Source organism: Saccoglossus kowalevskii, chromosome 19 (genome assembly GCF_978046115.1).
Source record: "Saccoglossus kowalevskii chromosome 19, keSacKowa6.1, whole genome shotgun sequence".
Taxonomy (NCBI): Eukaryota; Metazoa; Hemichordata; class Enteropneusta; family Harrimaniidae; genus Saccoglossus; species Saccoglossus kowalevskii.
In genome coordinates this window covers 15,837,591-15,852,375 of record NC_140659.1, presented here as the reverse complement: position 1 = coordinate 15,852,375, position 14,785 = coordinate 15,837,591, and positions in this window count along the sequence as shown.

Here is a 14,785-nt window from a genome sequence, read left to right as displayed (position 1 = left end):
AATATAAATCGCGTTACAATTTTAATTATCAGTGTAGATACAGATTGAACGTGCTTTTCAATTAAATCATGTATGCCTATTACAGCTACTTTTGATAGTTTGCACATATGGTATTAGGAAATTTGAATCTACCGTTGTTTGTTGTCATCACGGATTCTAAATATTTAGATAATTGTATACGTCCTCTTACCATATGTTTGTTACTACACAATAGAAATCGTATATTTATTGAAGAATCTGTATATTGTTATTACTTGCATCGTGCTATGACGTATATTTTTACAGTACCATTTTGGTGTTGGTGTTGTGTTATTATTGATGTTTTTATTCATACGTGTTACACTAATTCTGTAACCACTGTGTATATTCTACAGAGTTTGGCGATCATGGATTGATCGACGTGTGGAGTGAGTTATTTTTCATCGCATAAACATACTATTTTGTAATGTGTATATTTAAATTAATGACAATATCAACCAGTGTGCATAGCAAATTCTACAGCCATGAATAAGTGGTGTTTTTAAGATAATGAATAATTACATAATATAATACTGAAAAAACAAAACAAAAAAACTTGTATTTACGTAATGTATACATCAAACGATAAACAATTCAGTCGAGTTTACCCTCTATGCAAAAGTATTTTTAGAATAAGTATGACATATAATAGCAGCACATTGAACTAGTTTCTGAATACTGTAATAGATTTAGAGAGGGCCAAAATGTATAGGTTGCCTCGCTAGACTTGTATAATTATGTTGTTTATTTTGTGGGGGTGTCTGACCACTTTTGTGTAACAACCAATAAAGCACATGATATTCATTTCTTTATATTAATAAAATATATTTTTAGAATAGAATTTTTGTAAAGTTGTCTGGCAACCTATATTTCAGGTGAGGCAATGGCTTAAATCCCAATGATATGTAAGTTGCAGAACAACAAGAAAACACATACAATATATGTAAAACTACAGTATGTTGCCGGTAGGTGTCTATTCATCGGTATTTAATGCCTTCACAGTCACACGAGCGTAGACAATTTGCCAACATCTGAAGCACACACCTTTCACATATTTTGATTTACCACAACATTTCCAACCATAGTCATACGGAATATCAGTCACGTGTAACATGCAATGGTGTACATAAGCACCTTGACCATCAGCACCTCCACACTGAGTGTCGGAGGTATCGTCCAATCAGTGGCTTCTACATATTATTATTATTTACATGTCTATTTAGTCATATCATAATCATAGATACTATCCAACCAGTACCTTCTATAATGCAGGTCACGTGCCAGACATGTTACACTTCATTGTCTAATGAAAATACCCAAGTGGATGTTCACCATATACATATTTCACGTTATTACATTTTCCGGGTCCATCTGGCGTCAACTAGGTGCAATAGGTTCCACAATAAATATATATAAATATATTTGTGTACGACTATCTTCCTAGGGAGTTCCAGTTTCAATGTATAGTTTTAATCATAAAATGACGCAACGCCATAAAATATATGTCGAGTATAAATCATTTCTTGACACTGGGGTTACATTGTCTATCTAGTGTCAACTAAGTTCAATGGGTTCGACAATGAATGCCATGTATATTGCATGTCTAATTTTAACAAACATATGTAACAAAATATGGTCGGATGTTAGGGTAAAAGATGTAGTTTAATTCTGATTTACTGAGAGTAGGTCATATCATTAATTCCAACCGAAAATAACCAAAATGAATACATTCTTTTTGTGTTCATGGAATCAATATGTATTGTAAAGATGATTCCATGAAATAATAATAATATATTCAGACACGTTGGGGCATAATGAATATTGTACAGTACAATCACATAAATGTAAATACATAAACTAAAGAATGACAATTGTATATTCACATATGCCTATACAAACCCCCAAAAAAGAGTGGTACGATTAACAGAATGGCGAGGAATAAAAACAGACATTACGGTCGGCACAGCACAAAGTATAGACATCCCCAATGTTATGTATACGCACGCTGTCGAATTATACAAATACGTACTCTTCATGCTAAGTCAGTTTGCATACATATTCGTCATCAGTGATGTATTTGTTACAAAACGTACATACTAAGACTGAATATTTCATCGGAAATCATCGGCTTTCATAATATTGGATACAATAGTGAATGAAGTCCCCTGCAACCATATAATAATTTGTGTCAACATTTCTTATACTATTCTTTAAGCGCTATGTTAGCACAGTTTTTTTATCAACCGCCCATGTAATGGATTACAACCTGTGTTGTTCCACTTGAATATATTATTGAAAGACAACTTCAAATAATTCGAAAAAGGAAGCTTATCAAATCAACTGTCTAAAGCTGATGTTAAAAGTCTCGAAGCAAAATGTGTCTAGGTGATCAGAACATAAACGTGTGACAAAACGCAATTGCGATTATGCAGGATGCCGTTACAAAATGGACGAATAGTCTAAGCAAAGTTGAAGCAATTATTACTGACAAGTGATGTAATTTAGTTTAATTAATCACTTATATTTGCCTCATGTACGTTGTTTTGGGAAATACCTTGATTTATGAACACATTTTTAGTTTACAGCATTGTCTGTCTGGGAATAAATAAACCTTTTATCTACTTCCGATTCTTGTATTATTTTTAATGAATTTTATTAGATGTCTTTTTTTTGAATTTGAAATGTATTTGAGAAAGGCAACGACTGGTAATTAATTTATCATTTTATAATCGGTCTTTGTTATTTGGTGGCAGGCACACGTTTTCTCTCTCTGGTGTGCAAAATTCCACAACTACTACAGCTGCTTATATATACGAAATCGACAAGAGTACATGCAACCAAAAAGCAAATAGCTGTCTTCTTCACATTGATCTCACGGGTATGGACGGAAAGGAAAACCGTTGTGTGCTAAATGGATTTGAGCAGCCTATCGTATACAGACATGAATTGGGTGACACAAATAGATGCAAACAACAGAAGAAAAGTACCCCAGGCTTATCAAATATTCAACTACTATGAAGAACCTATGTGTAAGTATGCAGTGCAGAATTTAGAGCATCTCTTGAATCACGAAAATAACATCAAATTAAAGCTGCAAGCAGCGTCACAGGGGCCCAAACTATCAGACACAATCCGTAATTAAAGTGGTCACTGAATTGCCATTTATTTTAATCAAATGTCTTCTTCAATGTTGCCATAATAACACGGGATTCATCTTTCTAACTGGAACAGTGTTTTAGATATAACAGTTATGCATATTAATGAGCTCACATGACCATATATGGTCATCTGTTATTTTAATCAAATCTCATTTCAACTTTGTCATAATAACACAGGATTCATCTTTCTAACTGCAACAGTGTTTGAAATATAATGGTTATGCATATTAATGATTTTACATTACCGCCAATACCATATATGGTCATCTGTTAGTTTAGTCAAATCTCTTGTTTAATGTCATCTTAATACTGCAGGTTACACCTTCCTAGCTTCAACAGTTCTTGAGATATAGCAGTTATGCATATTAATTAGGTTGGAAGCCCCCATCCCATGGGCGCCCGACCACGTGGCCTAGCAGTGTGCTATTTGGACAATATGATGTAATTAAAGACACAAATGCACATACAAAATTTGAGAGTAATCAGACAAATACAAAACATATAATTGCATAATTTCTATTTTCAAAAGAATCTAAGATGGCGGCCAAACCATGTGACTGATCAAAATAATATTATTGTTCTCATATGGAGCTAAGGCCGGGCATGGTAAATATAAAAACATCTAGTAGATTGGATGAAGCACCTTTAAGAAACAAATGAAAGAAACTTTTGGTTAATTTTGCCTAAAATCCAAGATGGCGGCCAAACCATGTGACAGATCTGAAATCTTTTTTAGGTTTCTGAAAGAGTTTGATATTGAGATGCCATGAAGCAAAATTGAAGATAATCTCTCAGGTATGGCATGAGTAACAAACTACATCCTGTTTAGAAGAAATCCAAAATGGTGGCCAAACCATGTGACCAATCATAATATTTTTTTAAAACATAAATGGGCTTCATATATAGAAGCTAAATACTATATATGAGAGCATTCTGCTTGGTGGTTCTGAAGAAGAAGATTTTAAGTGTTTTTTTACCGTTTTTAGGAAAAACAAAATGGCGGGAAAAGTTTGAGAATATCAGAAGAAATAAATAAACGGACGATAATAATATGGGCCTCGGCTTTCGGGCTTGGGCTCCTAAATATTCGGCGTTATGTTCTGCATTTGTCCCATACTTACCAAACTGATTGAAACCAGATATAGAGAAGCAGGATTAGAAGAAAAGTCACTGAGATAAATATATGTCTTGTACTATACATGAGAAACTATACAGCGTAATTGCCTCGGTAATAAATTATCAAGAACAACTGTAATTGTAACTGCATAATAGCTTGCAGGGAATGTGTATTCTTGTTGATAACGGACTTTCCATTTAAAGCTGACATAATAAAGATTAGCGTGATAATTAACTTGCAGATCAGTCCAGTGACTAATTATCTTTAAAATTTGCTTTTGCAATAAGGTTTTGAGGTTAATTTTTGTTCACACTTTCCATCACCCCGATTTCATATTCTTTACATATATATATATATATATATATATATATATATATATATATATATATATATATATATATATATATATATATATATATATATATATATATATATATATATATATATATATATATATATATATATATATATATATATATATGCAATATAGTGTCATTGAATATTGAATGAGTCTATTCTGAAAACGATACAATGGAATTTCCTTAAACCATTACTACTGACATAATATCGCTTTTCCGCTCCCCCTGAAGGAGATCTATTATGGAAAGCGAACCTTTTGCAAGGTACGCCCTGCCCTCCTCCATAGGGGTCGTTGTCACTTCTTATGGAAGCATCGTACCCAAGACTATGCTCTAGACGATGTTCTAGAAGAGCAGCATTTATTGATATGAACAACCTGTCCTCTCTCTCCACGAATTTGCCCATCAATTATCTAATGTGTTTAGACTTTTTTTTAAATTGCTCGTTGGGCATGTTATGTCCCAAACATGATACTGACAAACTCATTAGAATGTCCTTCCTGCAACAGTCCCCCAGTACAATCAAGTACTGAAAAAACGATGTAAACAGCGTACATAGCGACCACCTGTTTATCCCTGATATGCACTATACCCTGGTCATCAGAATTCAACAATGCTTTAAAATAGGCTGCTGTGTTCTAACCAATGGGCACAAGAACAACATAAGATTCCTGACACAACTTAAATATTCACTTTTGTCACGATAATGGCATTAGATAGAGATCGCTTGAGCTTGGGTGGTAAATGTTATTCTTTTGAATGTTATAGAAAATCAATCAAAATTATTTGATTTATCCAACAAGAAATTTGTTTGACTATCCTGAATTTTCTCATAGTCTTAACACGCCACGTGTCCAACCACTACGTACAGTCGCAAACTTTATATCAATACAATATTCAGCTCACATCGTAACTATGAACACTATTTTATTTTGAGGTGATAAACGTAAAAATATACTACTGCGAAAATTGTGTCGATGCCATGGAAATTTCAAACGTTATGCAATGCTGCAGGGGGATCCAATTTGAATCTATCATTGTTTGTTGTCTCTACGTTGTGCACATTTTTAAATAATTGTATACGTCATCTACCATGTTTGCTATACAACGTATGTTTTTTATATTGTCGTTATTTGCTTAGTTCGTTGGTGTCGCGTTATTATTAATTATGTTATACCTGCGTGTTCCTTGAACGATGCGGCCACTGTGTATATTCAATGACGTTTTTGACAATAAATTGACGATAATATTACACAATTAAATAACTAATTCACCAGAATGAGTATATATATATAGTGATACAGAAATCGAATATACGATTTTTTTTTACATATCACAAACAAAAAACGGGAGATCATGTAGTCGAGTACATAACATTCAACCCCTGGGTAGAAGTACTTTTATATGGTTTAGTATGTTGTAAGGTAGCATTTTACCCCATGGGAATTCTAATGGAACACTCGCTGTTATTGAGTATTTACTTAAACTAATTTCTGAATGCTAAAATAGATTGATGTTGAAGCCAATGTAGATAAATTGACTCACAATACTTGTAAACGTTGTGTATTTCGTGGGGCAACAGACCACTATTATGTAGTAATACTATGACGTACAGAACACAAGTTAGATGCTTTATTTATCGATAAACTATATTATTCAAGTTTGTTCGTCAATATATATTCTAGGTGCTGTTAATAGTCTAAATCACAGTGATATGCCGCAGAACAAAACTTGTAAACAAGGAGACACATACAAAATATATATGTGAAACTACAGAAAGTGTATTGCCAGTATACGTCTGTATATCGGTAATACTGTCTATGATATTAATCATAGTATATATATGTGTCCGATGGTATTGTGATGAACGATTCAGTTTTGCCGCAATATACGATTTGTGCGAAATTGACTGACTGTAATCGATCGTGTGTCACACAGTTTTAAAATAAACACCTACATTCAATTCTGAAAAATCACATAGCTGCACAATTGTACCAGCAACTGTTGTCAAGGATGTGACCTACGACCCGCAAATGAGATATTACCCGATGTTCTGTATTCATAAGATTCCTCTCATTACGAATAAACTGGATCGTTACCGCGAGCTGCTTGTATAGAAAAGACAACATTATGCGACACTGTGAATATAAAGCGCCATTACACACAATAAATACTACCTGCTTCAAAATAAATCTGCGCATGATTGCTAACAGTTCGATTTCATAAACTGCTCGGTTCAACAAACGAGCTTCGAGTTCCCTCGCTACATATTGTTATGCATGAACTAGTAATTGCGTCGTATATTATAATCTAAACTACCAAAATGCAAGCTCAAAACTGAATCCTGTACGTTTTTTTTGTCTCAAACTGCACGATTAAACGGTTTCTTGTTGACAACATTGATTTTATTTTTTCGCTTACCATTTTCGACAATGAAAATTCTTTCGTTTTACTGCAAAAAAGTAATCGGGAAAAATACCATATAGTGTATATGCATATGTATATGTTTTGTATTACTATTCATTATTCATAATTATTTCTAAAACTTCTTGTTGTTTCCCCTTTTTTTATAAAAAACAAATAAATTTCAAAATATAAATAACGGAAAGCCTTTATCATAGTGTTCTACAAGTTCAGAGAACCAACATCTCCAAACTGAATGTAGATACAGTTTTTGTTCACGTCAATATTTTCCTTCGTTGTTTTCGTTTTGTAGGTAAATTAAATTCATACAATATATTCTGATAATATGTTCCGATAAGCGAACCGTTAGTATTGCCATTAAATAGCAAAAATGTTCGAGCTTTTAGCATTGTCTAAGTCGTCAAAGTTCTTAAAGACAGGCTAACCAAACATTACTGTAGTACTATACTTATTGTTGACGAACGACATATAAGTGCCTATGAGCAAAGTACTTCAATGTAGAGCGGTCTGGTTGATGATGTGTAAAAACAGACAATAAAATCGACACCTGTTAAATAAAAAATACACATCCTCTACGTTATGTATTATGCACGCTGTCGGACGATACATGGTGGTAGTTTTCATGGCAAGTCAATTATACAGAGCTTCCAAGCACACTCATATGCATCTTCAATGTACTACTTGTTGCAACAGGTACATGCTTACAAGTGGTTATTTCCTGATGTACGAGTTTTGCAATCATCGGTTTTCTTGATATCAGATACAATTGCGACAAATTGTTGAAACCAGCTATACTTAAACATGGTCATTCTCGAAATTACAAGCACATTTACAGATATATAAACATGAAATAGAAATCGGAACTCTCCAGAAATGCCAAAAACACTTGTACATTCGCTTTGACTATACAAGAGACTGCGTCAAACAACATCAAATTGTGTGGCGTAATGACCTCGATAGTAAATCATCAAGAACACTGTTAATTGTAACTGTATAACAGCTTGGGGGAATCTTGTTGATTAAGAATTACTCATATATCACAGACATAACAAAGATTAGCGTGATAATTAACTTGCAGATAAGTCCAGTGTCTAATCGTGTTTTAACGACGCAATTCCAAAACGGACCTAAAATCAATCCGGGTTTATACTTGCAATCAGCCTGACAAAATAACCTGCACAATCGTTTCTTAGTTACGTTTACACACATAATTGTGTTGTTTAAAAACAACCTTGATGAATTTATTCGTAATGGAGTAAAACCATTTTCATAACCCACTGTTTTCAATGGAGTGACATGCTTCAGCTTCACCATAAAGGATTAAAGGGCTAAAATGGAAGGCTAACCTGGAAAATTTCGAGATGTTCGCCTTAGACCCTGCCATAAATAAAATAGTGTACCATCTTGCCCAAGTGAGCAGCTTTGTGCCATATATTCTGTCCCTGTGATGAAACATTGTTCTATAGACCATGCTCCAGTGAAGCAGAATTGATTAATTTAGACAATGAGTGGACAGATGCCAAGCATTACTATATCATAGACAATATATTTAAAGTGATTGATATTTCTCTGTATCTACTTATAACCACTGTGACTGCAATTGTTAAAGCACTTTGTATGTTCTGACAATTGGTGTTGCCATGACTGCAGTAGTCACGGAATCCTACTAAAACTACATTCTTATTCGCTTGATTTTGAACAAAGTAATTACGAGGCTACAATTCTCTAACATGAAAATACTGTGATCCGCAACTGAACTCGTGGAATTGGCGTTGTAGCCCACATATTCAGTCTGATAATTGTACAGCAGATAAGTGTAATTTTCAATGATGTTCATCTACGATGAGACAAAACGGAGAAAGTAGTTTCAAGGATTCCAATTTTCATAATCCTGTCCGCTGAGAGTTTGAGAACCAGTCGATTCGATACTTTATATATGTATGGTCATACATGAAACAATTTTGTAACAAGTACGCTGTGGTCTTATTATTAGTAAAGACGGCAGAATTGCACATAATATTGTCTAATGGTGGAATATGTAACACACGAGCCAGAAATGCAATGTGAGAAGGCGCAGTCAACGCAACGTTAATAAAAAAAACAGGAAATGCCGCAACACTGGGTACGGTGACAATGTCACAATAGATGAGCAGTAATATCATTTTCGAATACGGAACCTCTTGAAAGTATCATTATTTGTTTTATTCAAATTGACGCCTCTCCTGCAGACGACTTGCGCGGGAACGAAACATGGGGTTTGTATTTGTTCAAACTAGTGTGTATGCACTGTAGCTATAGTTATATTCAAATATGATTTCGATCTGTTTGGCACTCCTACATTTAACAGTGATAGGGAGTACTTTTTATGATGCGGAATAATACACCCCCTAAGCCGGTGTGCATTTACTCTAATAACGTTTTTTTGAGGTAATGTGAGAAGAAGATTGCCAAACACCAAAGGCCTTGGTTGAAATGTCGCAAATGAGTAGTGGATATTTTGCCTCACACAGGCCGTGGGCACTTCCGATGTGGGATTATGTTAGTGTTTTATATTCAAGAAAGTCTCAAATTATGCCATTCAAGAACGTCACGTGTTTGCATGTAAGTATCTAGTTTTTGTAAACATGTTGAAAATGTTGAAACTCTTAACTCTTAACCTTTTGCCAAATTTGAAAACAATTTAATGGCTGCAGGGTTTGAACGGTGTATTAATATATGCTACTTCTTACTAATTCACGCCTCCGCTAGAATTGCGTACACATCTGAGAAGTGTTAGAATGTATTGTGAATGCCATGAATAATGAACGCAGTTAAGAAAAACAATCTGACAGCTGTGGTGTTGCTATGGATACGTACGTTTAAATTATATGAAAGTGTATTCTAAATTAGTCACATCTTTTTAGAAGAACGTGATACTGTTCGGTTTTGTATTTGGTCCGTTTGAACAACAACATTTCACTTGGACGCTGTCACGTACTTTGTTTTTGTTATTAAAGATGAGTAAACAACATCATCCATAAAAGAATAGGAGCAATGACCCTTGCTAGTGTTTTTGTGGCGATGTGTTCACTCCACATGAGGATACGTGAGTACGTGCTGTTTGACGTATTCAAACTGCGTGGTTCACGTGACATAGAGGGCGCCTTTTACTTGAAACGAAATTCTCCAAATAATCACGAATGGGCCTGAGAAGCGTGATCGATTGACGTAGTTACATCAGCCTGTAAATTTGAAGCAGTAAATGTAATATAAACTAGCTTACCTTTCGAGTATACTTGTGAAATCGTATAACTGAAACGACTGCTTTATGCGCGCAGTTTATATATTGAATTACAGTGCATACGAATATAATGTCAATTACTAATAAGAACTCATTTGAGTACGCGAGGAACTGGGGGATATACTTGCTCATTTCATGTCATATATAGAACGTTTAGGCAGTTACTGGTCATTTGGAAGGGATGGCACGTTCTGCACAACGTTTATACAGTTGTTACTCGATTAGTCTAATGACGTGTATGTATACTAATGTGTGTTAACGTTCGATCTATCATGAACGTGTTTACACAAGCGTGAGACTTATCGCAATAGAGTGCCGCTGATTGAGTGTACAACTGAGAGGAATGTGTCGGGAATCGAACAATGGATCAGTGTCTGACGTGCTTCACGTGTATTACATTTAGAGAGTTTGTCTATCATATAAAATTCATAGTGTTGTGTGTTAGCGAAGTGTGTAGTTTTGAAGACAACACAAAAATGGCATGCCTCCCCGCTGGAATACGGCGCCGATTGAAAATAAGTCACGCTGGTGCCGGCACCCTCTGTTCTGTGACAAACCATATCTATAAAACAGAATAGTATACGCCTTTGCAATCACACAATGGTTTAAATGTTGCTCGGTGATCGAGCAGCGGAATACATTATGAATTATGCAAGCTAAACATGTACATAACATACAGTAATCAACCTAGTACACTATGACAACTGTATGTGTTTACAATATTGGTTCTAAAATAAAAATATTGAATGTTTGCGCTTCTAGGCGTCGTCGTAATCCTTAAATTGTCAACTGAGACGATGATACTGTAGCATTAAATTGGCATACAAAAAAAAAATTGCTGCCAAACAGGCTGATTTTATGTTCGCCCACCCCTTCATTAAAATGTAATGATCTGTTGTTGATTCGATGTTCCGCTATCAATTCAGTTCTCTGTTTATATACGGTTTCCAAACGTTGATATTAAATAGTTAGACGTTGACATCGTTGATGATTGAAGCTCAAGTGAGTATTATCTTCTCACATCTTTAGTATGTAATAGAAAACAGCAACTCTTATCCTAGTGTCATTTAACAACACACTTTCACGGATCGTTTTTATTAATTATGTTACGGCGTCTGAAATCTCCATTGAATATAAACAATGTTTTCATCTGTAAAAAATATTGATATCGCCTAACGGTACATGTTACATTTTGAATTATTACAGATGTATTTCTGTAATTTAACCACAGCAGATACGCTGGACACGGGCTTATTGTGTTAATTAATTAATATTTGTTAATCTACCTGTTATAAAAGAAATCATATTACACTAATAATATAGTAACTTTCGAGCACAATGTATTACACCAGCTCGGAAGAATATGTGCGAACTGTCTGTGTCAATATGTCAGTGTGTATCTGCATTATAAATTAATGCTCGAATGAAAGAAGATAGATTTAATCATCAAATGCACGAAATGCAATCGCAGATGGTCATCTGAGTAACATTAATTTTCTGTACACCCAGAAATCACCACTGGGTGATAATTCACACCAAACGACAGCTGTTCTAAGCAAGGTCCGTTGTTTATATTATTGAATGCTGGTATATTTCACGTAATACAACCACTCATAATGAGTTGTAGATTACCACTTCCTGTTTCTAGTAGATATGAATGTCACAGCGAGGATAGAATTACAGTACAGGCTAATATTCTTACGATTCAATGTAAGCAAAACACAGTTAATCAGGCGAGTGTATAACTTCATTTAAAATTTTGGAATTAGGAAATATAATATCTAGCATAGACAGAGCTTGTCGAGTAATTGCTACCACTGAAGAAGTGTTTATAACCACCGAATATGGGCCAGTGGTAATGTGTAGTATCACGCATAATTACATTCGAAAAATGATCAGTAATAATCAGTACTGTGTCAATGTGAAATGAACACGCGTGCACTATATTACCTTGTTATATGCGACGATTGCATAGAAAACGTCACAGCTTATTAATTATTTAAATTTATTGTGTCAAATAACCAATGAACTACACAGGTTTTTTTTGTACAAGCACACAATACTAATCTGAATTTGACCTGCATGAACAAATTTGACCTTCATGAACTTGTGATCATGTTTTTCACTTCGCTCAGCGATTAGAATAAGTCATTTCTCTCAGCGATGTATAATATCCGTTACCAAATACCGTCATTAACTGGTTATAACCTCTAAATATTGATGACAAACAAGCACTGCTTCAGGCCCTCCACACATCCAATCTTTCGGTACTTAGATGACATTGAACACAAGCTCGCAGTAGCACTACTTATGGCGGAGAACTGGATTTGACATTTGAAGTGTGTAATAGGAATCAGATGAGACTATTTAATAAATCAGGTAGACTTCGTTATCTCAGTCTTTCATGCAAAGTTGTATGAACTTTTAAACAACGAGTTGCCTTTATTTAGGCCACCACTATACAGTGGCAAACAACATGCACGCACTGACGACACAATATGATTAATGACATAGCACAATAGTGGTAATTATGAAAAAGAAATGGGAAAGTGACATGAATTGACATGTATATGTTATAGCCCAACCTGTCCGCCTTCTATTTTTGACCCACTAAGCAGTCAGTATAGTTGGAAGAGTTAAATTATCAATTTCCATGGTTACTCTAATCCGTGATATGGCGTTTCATCTCTGCTGTCTCATGAAATTATCATCATAAGATAATGAACTTGTCATCACTGCCGTACTTATCAATCAGCTGGTCAACTAGTTCTGATAAACAAAAGTTCAAATGTATGTTATATCAAATATTTAACACATAGTATGTACAACATTTCCAGTAATTTTATTGTGTAGATTGCGTCATTAATAGTATAACAATTATCATATTATACGAACGTCATATTCATATCCCACCGTCTTGACTTGAATATCACAGATTGTATGCGCTAAGGAGATAAGTTCTTGCTTGATATTGATTTATAATTTATATCCAAAATACGGCGATGCGTGAAAATAATTTCACCTCCTCGAAATAATAGATTAATATCTACTTCGCGTTTTCATCTTAGGCTTTACTTGATGATGGATACTGAAATATTTTGACTTTTTGTTTTTCAAAAATAAAGTACAAACTTGCTACACGAATAAGGTGTACGTATTTGACAATGTTCTCTTGATACCTGGAGATATCCATGGACATTTAAACTGTACATGCACCTCACCATATATTTCTTACTAAAATATCAACACAGAATTGGAAAGCCGAACAATTATAGAAAAAAACATCTCAAAAGTGAATGCGGTCCGACTAAGTCATTTCATCTCCTCTGGGTTAGTTGTGGGTGCTATCTTTTTTCTCCCAGGTTGACGTCAGCAGACATGCGTATTTACCTACATGTCGTTTTCAATCCGGGTCAAAAAGCACGGATGTTGATGCCACGGTGTTCGCCCTCACGCGTACGCCTGGCGTATGCTGTGCGACGAATCTCGTTCGTAAGATTTGCTTTAGTTTGCGCAGACTTATTTTTAATTCAAGAGAGTTTTTTGGAAGAACTTGATAGTAATACGCACACGTGCGTGTACAGCAGTGTTGCCATTGACGTAACGCTTTTGGCTCTCCGGTTAAATCCTTTCGTATTGAGATGAAGACAGCGTGAACTTTGAATTGCGTCATAAAAATGATTCTTATTAGCAGAAAATCGGCACATTGTCACCACGGTGCCACTTAGAAATAATCTCAGTGAATCAGCGGGGTACTTCACTGATTGCTCTGCTATTTACGACTCACCTCAACACGATACTTTATAAATGGGTGTATTTCTATACAATATTAATTATTTTAATGTAATAATGGCGATGAAAATGAGAGCGGCTGTCAAGTGCTCCCCGAAAACACCATCTCTAATTGAACGTCTTCTATGAAATACATTACAATTTGTATCTCGTCTAAATCTGATTTATCATATAGATCAGGGGTTATACGTTGATTTCTATTATCAAGCCTCCATCTGTGGTCATAACATTATCCCGTGTATAACCTAAAAGTGTCAACCATCAAACGACACGGCTGAACTTGGTTGTCATGGTTTCAGTCTCTGGAAATCATCTATGATTAATTGTGCGTTAATTCAATCTAAATATCGCTTCACTCGGACAAGTTAGATTCCCTTTAAAGTGTACTTTATTATGTTTAATATGCGCGCATACAGATTAATATATTTACATATTTATATACATATACTATAGATGCAAACAATATAATCAACTAAGAGGGTCGTCACCTGCGCACGCGGATACTATAAAATATATTATTAATATAATAAATTATAATATGACATGAACAATATATCAATTACATCATTATTATTTATTAGATTGTAATTCACAAAATTGTATGCACTGGGAGGGGTGTGATTCCTCATTTAATATC